This window comes from Paramormyrops kingsleyae, chromosome 15 (assembly GCF_048594095.1).
Source record: "Paramormyrops kingsleyae isolate MSU_618 chromosome 15, PKINGS_0.4, whole genome shotgun sequence".
Lineage (NCBI taxonomy): Eukaryota > Metazoa > Chordata > Actinopteri > Osteoglossiformes > Mormyridae > Paramormyrops > Paramormyrops kingsleyae.
In genome coordinates, this window is record NC_132811.1 from 11,528,439 (window position 1) to 11,543,380 (window position 14,942).

General features: G+C 39.5%; 1 protein-coding gene across 2 annotated transcripts in view; it reads left to right on the forward strand.

Moving 5' to 3' along the window:
* LOC111854993 (contactin-associated protein-like 2) overlaps nucleotides 1-14,942 on the forward strand; it is a 314,095-nt gene that overhangs the window by 214,729 nt on the left and 84,424 nt on the right. The window lies entirely within an intron of this gene.

The following is a 14,942-nucleotide window of genomic DNA, read 5'->3' on the forward strand; positions in this document are numbered from 1 at the left end:
ACTGAGGACGTGCCACAGTGCGCGTGCCTTAGCGCCTGAATTTTTACACTTCTCGCGGCAACTGTGCAAACCGCGTACTTTGACGGCAGGGCTGAGGTGGCGCTGATGAGCAAAGGTGCTCTTTAATCCCGTTTATGAATATATTACTTAAGCTAATTGTGCATCACGTACTCACAGTAGGCATAGACATAGACAGGTATTTAGCATTGTGGTTACAAACATGTATTTCATTTTAGCTTCAGGTGGTTTCGTTGCACATTCGTGTGGCACGTGAGCGTCAGTGTGCCCCCAAGAGAGCATCCATGTGTGTCATGTGTGTCCGTCCAAATATTTCGTTTTTTTAAGCTTCATTGGATAATTTGTTCTTTATTTACTTTTCTTGGTCTGTCCCTGAATTTTTACTGTTTTGGGTTCCCCCAGAGCATTCATTTGGCTCCAGTATGATTTTTTCATTAAAACGTCTTGCCCCCCATCTCTGTCAGTGTGACAGACTTGCCCCTCCATATTTCTATGGATTTGGTATTGCCCTTTTTACACCTTGTACAACAACCTGAAGGTTGAACATATCTGTGCAATCCAGTGGTTAAACTTAATTCTGTTTTAAATAGTGGTGCCCTTGATGTAATTAACGTGACTTTGCCGTTTTTTTCCCCCAACATGATGATGGTTCATTCTCTAATGAGGACAAATTATGGGATGGCTTTTGTGAAACACATTCAGTGACCCTTATAAAACAAATGGGTCTTTCTCCTTGCTTCTCCGGTAGTCCCACATATTCTGATTCGCTGTTAGCATTCGTCTTTGGACACAACCCCCCCACCCCCAGCCCCCCCCCCAGCAGCAGGCCAGTGTAGCGTACCATCCTCCAATTACTCCCCTCTTCAGGGGGAGGGCCACTGAGGAACTCTGCTTCTCCTTGCACCCTCATCCTAGGTTTGCGCTCCACTCCTTAGGGTTGCAGAACACGCCTTTGTTGCACTCGATAAAAAAATACGGTTTTATTAACAGCTAGAAATGTAGTGCACCATTATGCTTTGTTTGAAAGAATTTGCTTAGGCTGACAAAAATAAAGTTACACATCTCTGGGAAATTAAAGTTAACTTTTATTTTTAAATTTAAGCTTGAAATCAAATGACGTATATGCCTTTCCTAGACGTTATATCGCATTTTGAACATGTTTTCCTTGTGTTGCCAGTGATCGTTCGTCTTACTTTCTGCCTTTTCATTTCGAGATGAATGCCCAAAACACTTCATCCAGTACCAATAACTGTTGCAACTGTTGAAGAGAATGTTTAATAATACGTTATATTACTGTACATCTGAACTCATGTACCTCGCAGACTAGTGAACTGCAACGAGAACTATGTGGAGTTAGTTTTAACTATCTTTGAAGATAATATCCAAGTTGGTTTGATATGCATATTATCATATAAAAGAAAATGGGCTTGACACACACACATTAACATATAAAATGGCCATATCTAAAACATTTAGTAGGACCTATTAAAATATTCATTGTAATAGGCTGAAAACTAACCTTAAATAAGGCCTAATTTCCCATATCTTTTTTTCCCTGTAATATGTCAGGTCTTTATCTTATTTATTTTTTGTTTTATAGAGCATAACTTTGCTAATGCTCATATTCTTGGGTGGAGGACATTCATTTGTCTTTGAAATTAAGGTTTTTAATCATTTAAACCTCTCTATTGACAAAGCTGTTAGCATGGAAGGTAATAATGAGATTTATCTGCCCTGAGTCGTCTGGCTCATGTTGTCAGCATGAATTTCTTATTGACTTTCTGTACAAGCCAGTAATTATTCATAAGTCATAGGAAGTGCTGTGGAATTTTCCCGGCATGAGCTCAGAGCCCATTTGTACATCAGAGCACAGTTCGCTCCTGGCCTCGTAAATTTTGTAAAGTGCATTAAGATTAGACAGCAAAGTAGTCTGATGTTTAGTATTCACGCCTCATAATGTCAATATTTCATAATGATCAAATCAGTGAAATACTTTAGACAGACAGTTGAGAGTTTGAGAGCTTCTTTTCATAAATGATGATGTCCTTAGTATTTGTCCTTATGACCGTATTTTTAATGTGACTTTGATTTTCTTCTTGAAAGGAATTACCTTTATACTGTATAAAATTGATTTTATTTTGTACAGTTTTCCGTTTTTTGTCCCAAATATCTTAAAGAAATTATTCTGTTTTTCATAACTTGGTAATAGTTTTAAAACAGGAATATTACAGCTTCTGATTGCTAATGTGCAAGTGTTGATTTATAAGTATTTCCTATAAATGTGTATTTATATAAAAAGCAGAAAGTTATTAGTCCAATGCACAACACTCACGCCAAACCTCGGTATCCTATTAAGAGTTCAATGTTTGGCAAAAAAAGATAAAAAATTATGTGGGCAAATCCAATCATGATGCCACGATAAAATGGACAAGGAAAAAAAAAACTAATTCCAAAAATATGCTTTATAAATTGACTGTCAGATTTCATCGAATTACACCAAGGCTTGGAATTCCACTGCCAAATGAAGCATTAAATCCAAATTGCATCCAAGGTGCATTAAGTTCAGTAATTGAGGACTCACCCTGTAATTGTTCTAATTTCATGATACTGCCCCCGCTGCTTGAGCCGGCTCACATTATTGGGCTCCTCCACACCTGCTGCTTACTCTGCAGATCTCTGTCTCCTCGACCCCCATTAGCTAGTGCTACAGAACAGGAGGTGAGAGATGTTCGGTGTCAAGATCCTCATCTCGTCCGTTGTTCTGTGGATTTTAAGTGGTAGCAGTCTGTTTGTATCAGGTCTCACAAAAGGTTACAAGAAATATCATAGTATTTAAGTTGTATTCATTATAGCTTAATTTGGTGCTTTTCATCTATAAACAACGGACTTTATTTAATACTAAACACATTACTACATTTTCTTTTCTCATCACTGGAGTAGTCTAGATAACCTTTTTGCTTTTATCATTAGAAATAAAGCTTATTGAAAAAATATTACTAGAAATATTTCGTTAAATTATTGTTTTGTAGGGGGGACAGTTGTTGAACGGGGTGAGATATTGAATAGATTCTTGAGGCACTTCAACAGCAAATATCATCTACAGTATAAGCCCATCCTTTGCTGCTACCTTAAGCAACAACTCTGATTCCTATGAAACCTGTCTCAGTAGAAATACACAAATTAATGAGTAAATAGATACCAGATTTGTTGAATCAGTCATCCCTGGTCTCCTTTGCTAGGCAAGAGTTTGCCTAATGGTAATAAAATCTTAACAATTTCAGTTTAGCCGTATGAATGGAATGGGATAGGTGACGGGTAGCTGGTGGTTTTGGTAAAAGCAAAAGTTTTCTCCACATTTGTTTAATGGCTTCTTAGCATAACTTTTAGCAATTAATGTGAGTAATGGTGAAAGCACTGGAAAGTTATTGGTCAGACGGTTTTCTCTCTTCTGCGGTTGATGATATATGCCTGCCATTTGGATTTCATTTTGTGTCCTGTTGTTCCAGGGACAGCCTCCACTAGCCTGTGCCGAACGCTGACATTTGGCAAACCTTTGTCTCCGGTCCTCATTTATTGCAGCTATGAAATCACTTTAGACATATGATAATCTTTCCTGGAAGTGTCCTTTTTAACATGCGAATGTGAGCCGCCGCAAACGAGGAACTGTCATTGTGGCGGCCCCCCGGATTTCCCTCAGGAAAGAATTGAATGCTTTTCCCTTTTTCTACAGAGAATCGTTTCTTTGTGGATGAGGCGGCATTTTGTGTTTTCGCCCCGCTTATTGTTCAAACACACTTGGGAGATCTTCTTTGGCTTCTCAGAAATAGAAAAGATGCCACTTGAAAGTGCCTGAAATGCCTCCCTTCGACTTGTTGAGCTCAACTATAGATAGAATAGAAATACAGTGGAGCAGCTAATACAGATGGATACCTTCGTCATGCTATTTAAGCCACACGGTGGGAAGTTAACTCCATATAGATTATGCTGTTTATCCCTGGCTCTTTCAAAGCAGGTATTGTAACTATAATAATTGGGTAAGCACTGATATAAACAGCTAAACAGCAAGATACAGCTGTGGGAAAAAATGAGACCAAATCCTCATTTAATTGTGGTTCTGCTGGGCAGAGGCTACGCTGAGCCACAGGCTGCTTCCAGGCTCAAAGTTTCTACAAGAACAAGATGAAGCAGGAGAAACTGGAAACGACCAGGAACCAGCCAGGTAAAAGGCGGAAGCGACAGTCTAATGCCAGAGATGGCTGTTAACTTATCATGAATCGGAGGATGACATCAAGTGACCTTCAAAAGGAAAGAGAGGCATAAAGTGCAGGTGTGAAGTGCACTGCTAGAACAGTTCGTATCAGACCCCTAGAAGCAGGACTGAAGTCCCATAAAGCAAGGAAGAAGCCCTTCATTAATGATAAACGGGGAAGAACCAGGCTGCAGTTTGCAAAACAATATATATTATTCATAGACGCACACCCATAAATGGAGAAATGAATGAAACAAAAAATTCTGCTGTGGTCTCTTAATTTTTTCCACGGCTGTATGAACTGCGGCATTAATTTTGTGCCCATTCTGTTGCTGATCATATACTGTCTCTATACGTGCCATAATTCACTGTTTCAAATAGTTAATACAAGAATTTGCTTTGAGAGCCATAGGTTTGATTGCAGAGCATGAAGTAAAGACAATCAGCACTGGGAGTACTCATTTTAAATTGATATGCCTTAATTAAATGTCCAATTGCATTCTCGCTTCGGCGACAATCATTATTTTTATGAAGGGCAATACTGTTAATGGTTCCCTGTTGAGCATATAAAGCAAATGGACACAAGAGGGAAAAAAACGGCAACATGAGGAAAAATGAGAACATCGTGGAACTGCAGAAGTATGTCACCCTATGCTGGGTGTTGCATTCCTTAGGTTGCCACCACATGTGCACGCAGGCATTCGTCAAGAGCACAAGTGATGGAGAAGTTGTCAGACTGTATCACGCCACTTCACTGATCAGCAGTACATTGCTGCTTTCCCAGCATCAACAGCCTCACAAACAGGAACTGGCCACTTTTGCAGGTCTTTTGAGTGGCGTTCCATCTTATGATGTTCTCTTACAGTTTTTCTCTATTGCTTTGAGACATTTTATGAAACATACTTAACAATCTCAAGACTATAAGGGCATTTCTCTAAACTGGTTATGCATATAGTACAACACTGTGGTTTAGATGCCTGTAACTTAAATTAATTAAAGCAAATAATTCCACTAAAGAATTACTCAGTGCCACCACAATGAAAAGTACAGTCAGCATTGTTTTAACCATGAAAGTCAAAATGGCTAGATAGATTGTCAGTATATCATTGTAGTATGCTCCTAATGTCCAAAATTCTGAATTACGCATATAGTCATTTTCCATTTTCTCATTGTCACTGACTGATCATTTTGCTTTAGTAAACTGATACTTACTGATGTCAAAGACACCAGTTTCAACATTGCAAGGTTTGTAAAGTTTATAAAGTTTACTGGCAAGAGAAAGCACTTGAATGCACGTGGCTTCTTCAGATCTCAAGACACAGTACAATAGCAAACAAAAAAGTCACCCAGCACTGAATAACACAAAAACAGCAAAATGGCTATAGAAGAAAAACAAAAGAGCAACAAAATCAAGTACTGTAGGAACCAAAAACAATGGCGTATCACATACATTTGATACAATACAATACATTTTTTAAGTCATTTCAAAAACTTAGTTAGCTGTTTTGCATGTGGTGGCTAACACAACGATCATCCAATCATACGTATATAATTTGGGGTGTATATTATTACAATAAGAAACTACATAATCTATTTTGACCAACAAGACTAAAGCAACTGAAAATTGTGCCAATTGTACAAAGCCATTTGCATATATGTACTAAAACATTTGGAAATTGTGTGAAGCAATGAGACATGATGTTCTGCTATGCAGAAGTGGCATTATGGTGTGGGGATTACACTCGTTGTTTTGCAAATATTAATTGTCATTTGAGAAATGCTCCAAAGTAATCGAGAAAAACTGTATGATCCTCTTTTTGTTGGAACTGGGTTTTGAGAGCTGTTGCTTTTCGACTTATCCCTAGGCTTCAGTAACCTTCCAAATGGCTCATTGCAAATTATTAGTGATTTCTGTAGATGCTGTGCGTCTAAAGCTGCCTTCTGCTCATATTATCAGACCTGAGGCATACACATTTACAGACTGACCTTACTTCACTTGAAGGTGGTTATCAGAAATTATTACTAAGACTTCTGATGAAAGCACATATCCTTTCATAGCTAACCATGTCAACTAGAGAGATTCAGGGGAACGACCTTGACTGTAGAATACAGGGAAAGCTTGTTGTTTTTTGTCTGAGACTTTAAATTGGGCTTGATAGAACTTCTTACTTTTCCTGTCCTTCCAATCATATTCTCATATGAAAAACATTTTCTTGAGCTGCTTTTCGGGTGCATTTTCTTTAGAGAGAAGCTTTTAAAGAGTTGAAATATGGACCACGTGCTGTTACAACACAGAAGCTTGAAACTTTAAACTTGTCCATTTGTTTCATGTCTTGTTTAAAGATTATATGGCATCAGCGGAAATAATATTTTTCAACATAAAATGAACATGTGAAATTGGGAATTGTGTTTTTTTATCATGCCTCAGGAATAAATCATTTCTATTTCCTAAATTTTTCGTACTTTTTCTTGTAGACCTTAAACCTTGCCACTGTGTTCAATAGAACACTTTGCATGAAAAAATGAAAACGAACTGCATTGTATAGATACACTGTCATGCCAATCAGAGCACCACAAAGCAAGGCTCCTTAAAAAGAATACATTAAAATGGATATTTTGTGGTGATTCAAAAATTATTACCATCTCTGCAGTAGCTGATTGTTTGACGTGTCGATAACCTTTTCTTCATTAGTTAATTTAACAGCAATTCCACTGTGAGCACATTTGCATCTACATTTTTATGAACTGAGGAATGAAATATCAGAAAGCCTGGTGAAGTAACTCTTCAGATTGGGGGCAGAGACGTGAGGGTTTTTAAAAAGGAAAGTAATTAAATGTATTGTGTTTATAATCATGTTGCTGCAGAGACCTCAATTGCTTCCTGACCACCCAGTAATGTGTTCAGCTTTTAAGCCATTACCGTGTTCCGCTTGACTTGGGGCAAAGTAAATGTTTCCCGCGCTGGATGCTAGAAAAGCGTTTGTCTTCAGGCATAATTTTTGATCTCCCGACATTGCTGTCTGATATTATCTCATTTGCAGTAAATGGGCGCATTTCACTTTAGGTCATTCCACACCAAATAGTTTTACTTTTTTTAGCAACTATATAGTCGTTCTACATACTATTGTTTTTGAGTAACTTTGACCATGACAGTACTGAAAAGGGACTGGACCAATAGTGTGAGTATTATTCTGTCATATATTTCAGGAGAGCAGTGTATCTTTTTATGATATGGTGTGTGGCTCAGCGGGTCAGGCCTCGATGCCTGTGATTAGAAGGTCATCTGTTTGAGTCCCTTCCTCAGAAGAATAATCTCTGTTGAGCAAGCCCCCCCCCCCCCCCAAAAAAAAAAAAAAAATGTTCTTGGGGTGCTGGGTGGGATAGGCAAAAAGAAGCCTACCAGTGTACTTGTCCAAATGGCATATAAAACATCATTTCATTCTATGGTCCTGTCACATGTTGTATGAACAGATGAGACTGCAGTCACACATTTAATCTGATAGCCAGAGGTGGAGATTTCAAGTCCAGAGAGTATAAATCCAGACCAAGATTTTGTTTCAACCAACCAGTTGAGTACTCTGTGACTGTGACTCTTAATTTATACTCAACTGGTTGGTTGAAACAAAATCTTAGTCTGGATTTGTACTCTCTGGACCTGAAATCTCTACCTCTGCTAATAGCATCAGTCAGTCATACTGTGACATGAGCTAGTCTTCACGGTGATGGACCAAGAACTTGTAAGGTGACTGATGAAAGCACTGATCCCAGATCAGTGGATGCAGCATATCATGAATGGTAAGACTGTGGTTGCTGATGGAACATTTAACCATTTCAATATGTAAAAACATGTCCCCGTCTTTCCCAAGTTGCCTTTGACTATTAAACCATTGAAAACAGGCCTTGATAGCTCTTTCCTAACTCTTCAGTTTGCCTCCTCGCCATAACTTCTATGATCGGTTGTTTTGACAGCACACCTCCTGGTTCACTTTCAGCAGCTGTGCACGGCTAACAGGTAAATGTCTAAGCTTTTTAAAAAACAGATAAATGTGCACCTAATGGCCGGTAAGATACACTCCACTGTGCTGTCTCATTTTGTAACCATTTCATAACTAAGAATTTAATTTTCTAAGTTGGTTTTCTGCTGAGTTGAGGTATTTCAGCAACTTTTAATTTCTTTACTTTTCAAATGTCTGTTCATGCCACAGTAGCTGTAGTCTTGAGTCCTTATAAAGAACTATTTTGTTATATTCTGCAATTGAGTTTCTATACAAAAAATAAAAATAAAAACTAATAATACTGGCAGTTTTGCACCATTTCATGAGAGGTTTACCTTTATTAAAAAACCATGTCGAATTATTTTTGGATTATGGGTATTCTGTTTTCCAGTGTTTTTTATTTGTTGCAGTAAAATATTCATGTTCAACTTCTGAGTTAATGATCAGTTACAATAAGCCATCCCCAAGTTCAGAGCTGGATTCATTTACATGCCACAATATGCTGCCTGGTTTTTGCATATAAAAATGCATCATTACCCACAATAATGTTGTCGTATGTTTTATTGACGATGTCATGTGTCAACCCTTTACAGTATCTCAGGAAGTTGTTGGCATGGTAAAAATCGGCACAGCCGGTCGGCGAGGATGAAATAAGCAGAAATTAGGCCAGTGACAGAAATTGCTCAGTAGAGATATTTCACCCCGACTCGGGCTGACAAGGATACTGGCCCCGCTGTCTGGTAATTCATAAACATGTCCGCTGCCCTCCAGGAAGTGAGAAAAAAAGGGTGTGACGGACGCATTGAAAAATGGGAGCCCTGTAATCCGGTCGTCGAGCCCAGGGCCCACGCATAAGTCACAGCATCGATGATCATTTTCCTCGACTTGAGCGAGACCCCTCAGGGGTATACCGTTTCACCGCTCTGAGGCGCTTATCTTTGCTTTTTAAGATTCCACGGTTCACAATGCACTTACTGCACTCACTCGCTTGGTTGGAACCAGCTCCATCTCTCCGGCGTATCCCTTTCCTCAGCCCTCCCATCGTCCTGCATTGGCACCATCGCCGGGGCCTCAGTCATCGAGGCAAAGTGGAAAGGAGGACTGTGACACGCGTTGAGCCTATTTTCCTGACAACAAATTAAAATTTGGCCCCAGTGACTGAATGGACCTGGCCCAAGAAGAGTCCCCCCTCCCCCCACATCCAGCTGTGATACCATGGAAACGGTATCCAAGAGGCCGCTCCAGTTAATTGCGCTGGGTGGCCAGAGCATCATGCCGTCGCCCGCCTTGCGCGCTCCAGATGGTTTAGGACAACACAAGCTGCTTCATTAGCAACATGGCCGCCCGCGTTGGTGCCTGCTGGCATAGGCCCACCTCGGTGTGACCGCACTACGAATGAGGTGCGGTTCTGCCGCCGACGGACACATGAGTCCCCCATTCCCATGTTATGTCCAGTTTTTGGCTCGCTTTGTTCCGTAATTAAGCGCAACAGATGTTGGCTGAATTTTACACCACCGCCGAGCTAAATTAAAGTGGTATGGCTTTGATGTGAATTTATTAATTGTATAAACATAGCAGATATTTCCTAATTACTAAATTCAGATTCGACTACTGAAGCACAAATATTTCTCAGTTTTGGCTTTATAAGTAAGTGGTTAGTCTGACTTTAGATTTTTTGCAAATATTATTTTCACCGTGTTTCTGGGTGAGCACAGATTTCTTATTTTCCTACCAGTTATGAAAACAGTAGCTCTGGGTAATATAAATGGAAGTGTTTTGTCTCTAATCATCTTATAAGGTTATTTTTATAACATGAATTACCTTCATTACTGTTTATGATGTTGATTATATTTAGACTTTATAGTTTTTCCTTGCGGCCAACAAATGCCAGTCCTGAGTTTACTTTAAAAAGTGTGTCAGAATGTATACATATACAATTATGCACACAAATACAGGATTAATAAGAATAGTAATAATAACCAGGGTTACAGACTATTTACAAGGTAATAAAATCGTGACACACGTGTAAATGCGTGTGCAGACTGATCTCAAATTTAAGATCTCACTCAAGCCAGCTGACCAAAGTTGGCAACCCTGAATAACAAATATTTATTTTTGTCAGTTTTTTTGGTTTAAGGTTGACATTTTGTTTTTAATGCTCTGATTGTACATGAAGTCAAAATTCTTTGAGCCTCGGATTTCATTTTGCCCATCAAAAATCTTCATTCCTTGACATTTAATTATTAACAGTCAAGCAATAGATTAGTGCTATTTTGATCTGTGAAATTAATCAATTTTGTGTTCTTCCACTTATTCCATTTTGAGCATTTTTCAACCCAAAACACCCCTGTTTTAAAGGTCCCTTATAAGTCCTAAATTTCAACCATGTAAAATTTTGATTGAAAATATGTTCCAGTGAATTGCAGTGAAATCCAGCTAAATCACCAATGCTTCTGACTTTTGCCTAATTCTGTAGATAAAGAATTTTTAGTTTGCGGTTACTATTTGTGCATCACCACGCTGCAGCTCTTCCGAAGTAAATGTGCTCATTGTTTGATAATAAAAACATAGCTCTTCATTGTGAAATCAGTGTTTAAGATGTATACAATTTACAAAACATTCATTTTTAAGGTTCTAGAACGAAACATTCTGCTCTGGTGGCCACAATGCAATTAAAAATGAAACCAGACAAAATAAAGAAGATAGACAATAAACGAAAGAGACAATAAAATAACTATACAGTAAATAAAAGCACTGAGGGTAATAAAAGACATTTTTGCATGCCCACACTTATGGGGCTATGTGAATTTGCCATAGCAGCAGTGTGATTAAATTATGGTACAATTTTTAATTATAATGCAGTAAAGCATACAAGCGCAGTGCAGGTTATTTGCGATGCTGAAGTAGTATGATCAGATTACATGGAAATTTAGACGTCTGGCAGCGTGTTCCTGAAGCTGCATGCTTTGGCCTGGATCTGAAGCAGCCAGGTAGGAGGTAAAGAGCCCATGATGGGGTTCCTGCCTGATCCTTCAGGCCTTCCCTATAAATATTCTCGCTGGCAGTGAAGCTGCTCCCAGTGACATGCTGGGCTGTTTCCACCACTCATTTCAGGGCCTTCCTGTCCGTAGAGAAATAAGTCATTAAGTGGCATATGTTAGCATGGTGCAGAATCATTTTCTTAGAATTGCATCAAAAGGTCAATCTGTTAAATCAGTGATTTGAGTATCTGATTCGAGTTGCAGATGTAGCCAGTCGTAGAGAGCTGCATGGGTCTGATATGTATCCCCATCCCCATATGTCCCCACAAACATCTAATCCAGGAGTACACAATCTAATCCAGAAAGAGCTGTTGTGCATGTGGATTTTCCCTAATTAGATGGTAATTAGAGGACTGATTGACTGAAGAGTTCTCACAACTTTGTTTGAACAGCTGACATAAAGGTTATCCCAAAAAAAACTCAGAAATTCCGAATTCCTAGTTGGAAATTTCAATGGGAGCGCCCCTTGCAGTCGAAATTCTGAGTCGTGAAGTCGGAGGACCTACGATGGCTGCGCCCTTTATCAACAGAAGTTAAAGCTGTAGTTTTATATTCTTTGCCATCACTTATGTTTTATTTGTGGCTCATTAAATGTGCCATACACACAGTACTGTCCAACCGCTGTCTGTTGATGTTTTGCTACGATGTTTTTACGCGCAAAATGCCGCATAATGTATTGTTATCAACCGATATTGCCAACGATGGCTAACAATTAACGGGGCTAGAACTGGGAACCGGGCTTTCAGAAAACAGCCAACCCCATCTTCGCCTTCACCAGCGAGAACAAATAATTTAACAGAACAAGTGGGGTTAATAATTAATATAGCAGATATAAGAAAATATATGCAAGCAATTTCATTACTGTTATCGCAGTGTTACTATTCATTTTATTACGATTCACGCACGAATACCGTAAAGATCATCTCCATTCCCACTGTTACTATGGGAATATTTTTATTTTTTTTCCCCATTCCCACGGATTACTGCGGATATCTGTGCTACTGCCGGTTTCCCCATTCCTGTGCAGCCCTCTACCCTGGTTCCCTCATAAGTGTCCCTTCTGCCATTTTATTTCAGCTTATTAGACAATGCGCCATCTATAGGTGCTTTTTAATACTGCTGGGTCCCCTTCCTGCGCTCCGTATTTAACTTAGTAAGATACCAGGTATCTTCAATCTGTCCATAAACATACAAACGTATCCATGGCATGATTCACCTGTGTCCGTGGTGCACTGTTTTGAATGAGAAAAAAAGAAAACGTGGGGTACTTTTTAAAGTGCTATGTCTGCAGTAAAAATTGTGTTTTGATCAAATGTCCGCCAGAATCCGCCATGTCACTGACCCTTGGTAGAATGCCCTGTCTGCTGCATTCAGACTTTCCAATGTCGTGTTTATTGTTGTGATGTAAGTTACGTTATATAATATGTCGCAGTGATGCTTTTCAGGGATGCTAAGAGTCTCTTACTTGCTGTGAGTAAAACAAAAGTGGAGATTTTAGTTATTGTGTTTTACCAGGCAAATAACGTTTCATATACATACTCATATACCCCTCCCTACCTTTGGACACTATTCTGTTTTATATATTTTACTTTTGTTTAGGATGAATGCAGGAGCCGCGGTCATGCAGTGGTTAGCACTGCTGCCTAAAGAAGGTCCTGAGTTCGGTCCCCGGGCCGGACGTAGGATCTTTCTGTGTGGAGTTTGCATACTCTCTCCGTGTTGCGTGGGTTACCGCCGGGGGCTCCGGTTTCCTCCCACAATCCAAAAGTGTACGCCGTAGGTTAACTGGCAAATCTAAGTTGGCCCTGTAATGGTGTGAGTGTGCGTGTGACTGTGTGAGTGTGTGTGCCCTGTGGTGTTTTGGTGCCTGCCCAGGGTATCCCCTTGTTCCTGGAATAGGCTCTGGTCCCCCCCACAACCCCAGTTTGGATTAAGCAGTTATGGTGATGGATGGATGGATGGATAGTATGAATGCAGCCATTCAGAGTCCAGTCCAAGTACTGTACATGACCGATGGAAATGTGCGTTAAAGGTCCTGTGTATAAAGTATAAAGTGCAGCGCGCACCAGAATCACACCAACTTTCAATGCTGAATGAAACAGAATACAGCTGCTGTGGCCGGGTTTATCCTTCTGTAAAAGAAAGAAAGAAAATGGTAAACAACTTTTTGCAATGTCATGTGCTACTACAGGGTTTTGGATACCAACCAGCACTACCCACAGTGCTACAGGAAAACACGGGGGGGGGGGCAATGAAGACCATTTAGCACCAGGCAGCATATCATCGAAGGCATGCAGGAAGGTTGCTGGTTCAAGTCCCAGGAGGATCCCAGTTGTTGTACCCTTGAGCGGGGTACTTAACCTGAACTGCTTCAGTTAACAGCTAGCTGTATGTGGGTATGATTTAATCATGTCATTTCTACAGGTGTCATTTGAGCATTTGCTTGTTTCTGAGACCAAATACTGCTCCAAAAAAATGCTTAGAGTGAAAGTTGTTGCCAGGATATACATGAGGGGGCTTATTTCAAATCTGTCTTATGTGTAAATGTAATTAACATACTACTGAATTACACAACATTTCTAACATTTGCACAAATTAAATTAAGTATGCTCTAATTAGGTATAAAAATTTGCATCTTGTAATTCTCAGTAGCCAGCCTAGCTGTTGTGATGTTTTAACTAAATTTGCCTAATAATATATAGCTGAAACTCTCCAAGGAATTTTATCATATGTCACAAATGTCCCATAGTATCTAGATACCTGGATTTGGTTACAGAATATATCAATAAAATAATACATAAAAGACACTCATAGCTTGGCCAGTTTACAGGTGTATACACATTTTTGCTCAATCCTTCTATTTATAGTTGTAGTTTCTGTATTTGGCACTTAAATATTTATTCAATAGTCAATCCAGCAAAAGTAATTCCTGTTTATATGGTGAGATGAAGATGGTGATGTCATACTGTACCAGCAATATACTCCATTATCCATACTAATACACCTCGGCATTCGTTTAGTTTAACTTAGCTATTGCATGTCTAGTTGGCATCTAGTAACTGCTGACACTAAGATTTCTTGGGTCGTTGTTTTTGCACATGTGTGATGACTTGCCGTACATAAAGCCATCTGCAAGGAAATGCTTTACGCATTTGAGACTTACAGTGATTGACAAGATGACTTGTGTGTCTTTCTCGTGATATGATTAGATAATATCCATGCGATCGATTTGTCGGTCCTTGTCACTTGCAGTGAGAGCTTGGATATCAGCGATTCTGGCTGGTGGAGCTTAGCAATGCTTGCAACATCTCCCGCTTGCGACGATGTTGCTGCTGCATGCTTGGCTTCCCAGCCCCTTGTATTATTTGCCCGGGAGGCTGTTTATTATGGCTCTTTGCCATAACCAGAGAAACTGTTTCCCCGTTGGACTGTCTCTGTTGAGCTGATGATGGTTGACTCTTAGTATGACGTTTGAGTTTTTTCCTCTGGCGCCCTCTAAGGTGGCAACCGGGATTGCGGACAAAACTATGTCGCTATGTCTGTGCCATGTTAAATGAAAAAAAAAACACTTTAAAGATAATATTATTGCTATTAAATAGCAGACTATAATGGATGTATGTGCCCTGCAATGGACTAATG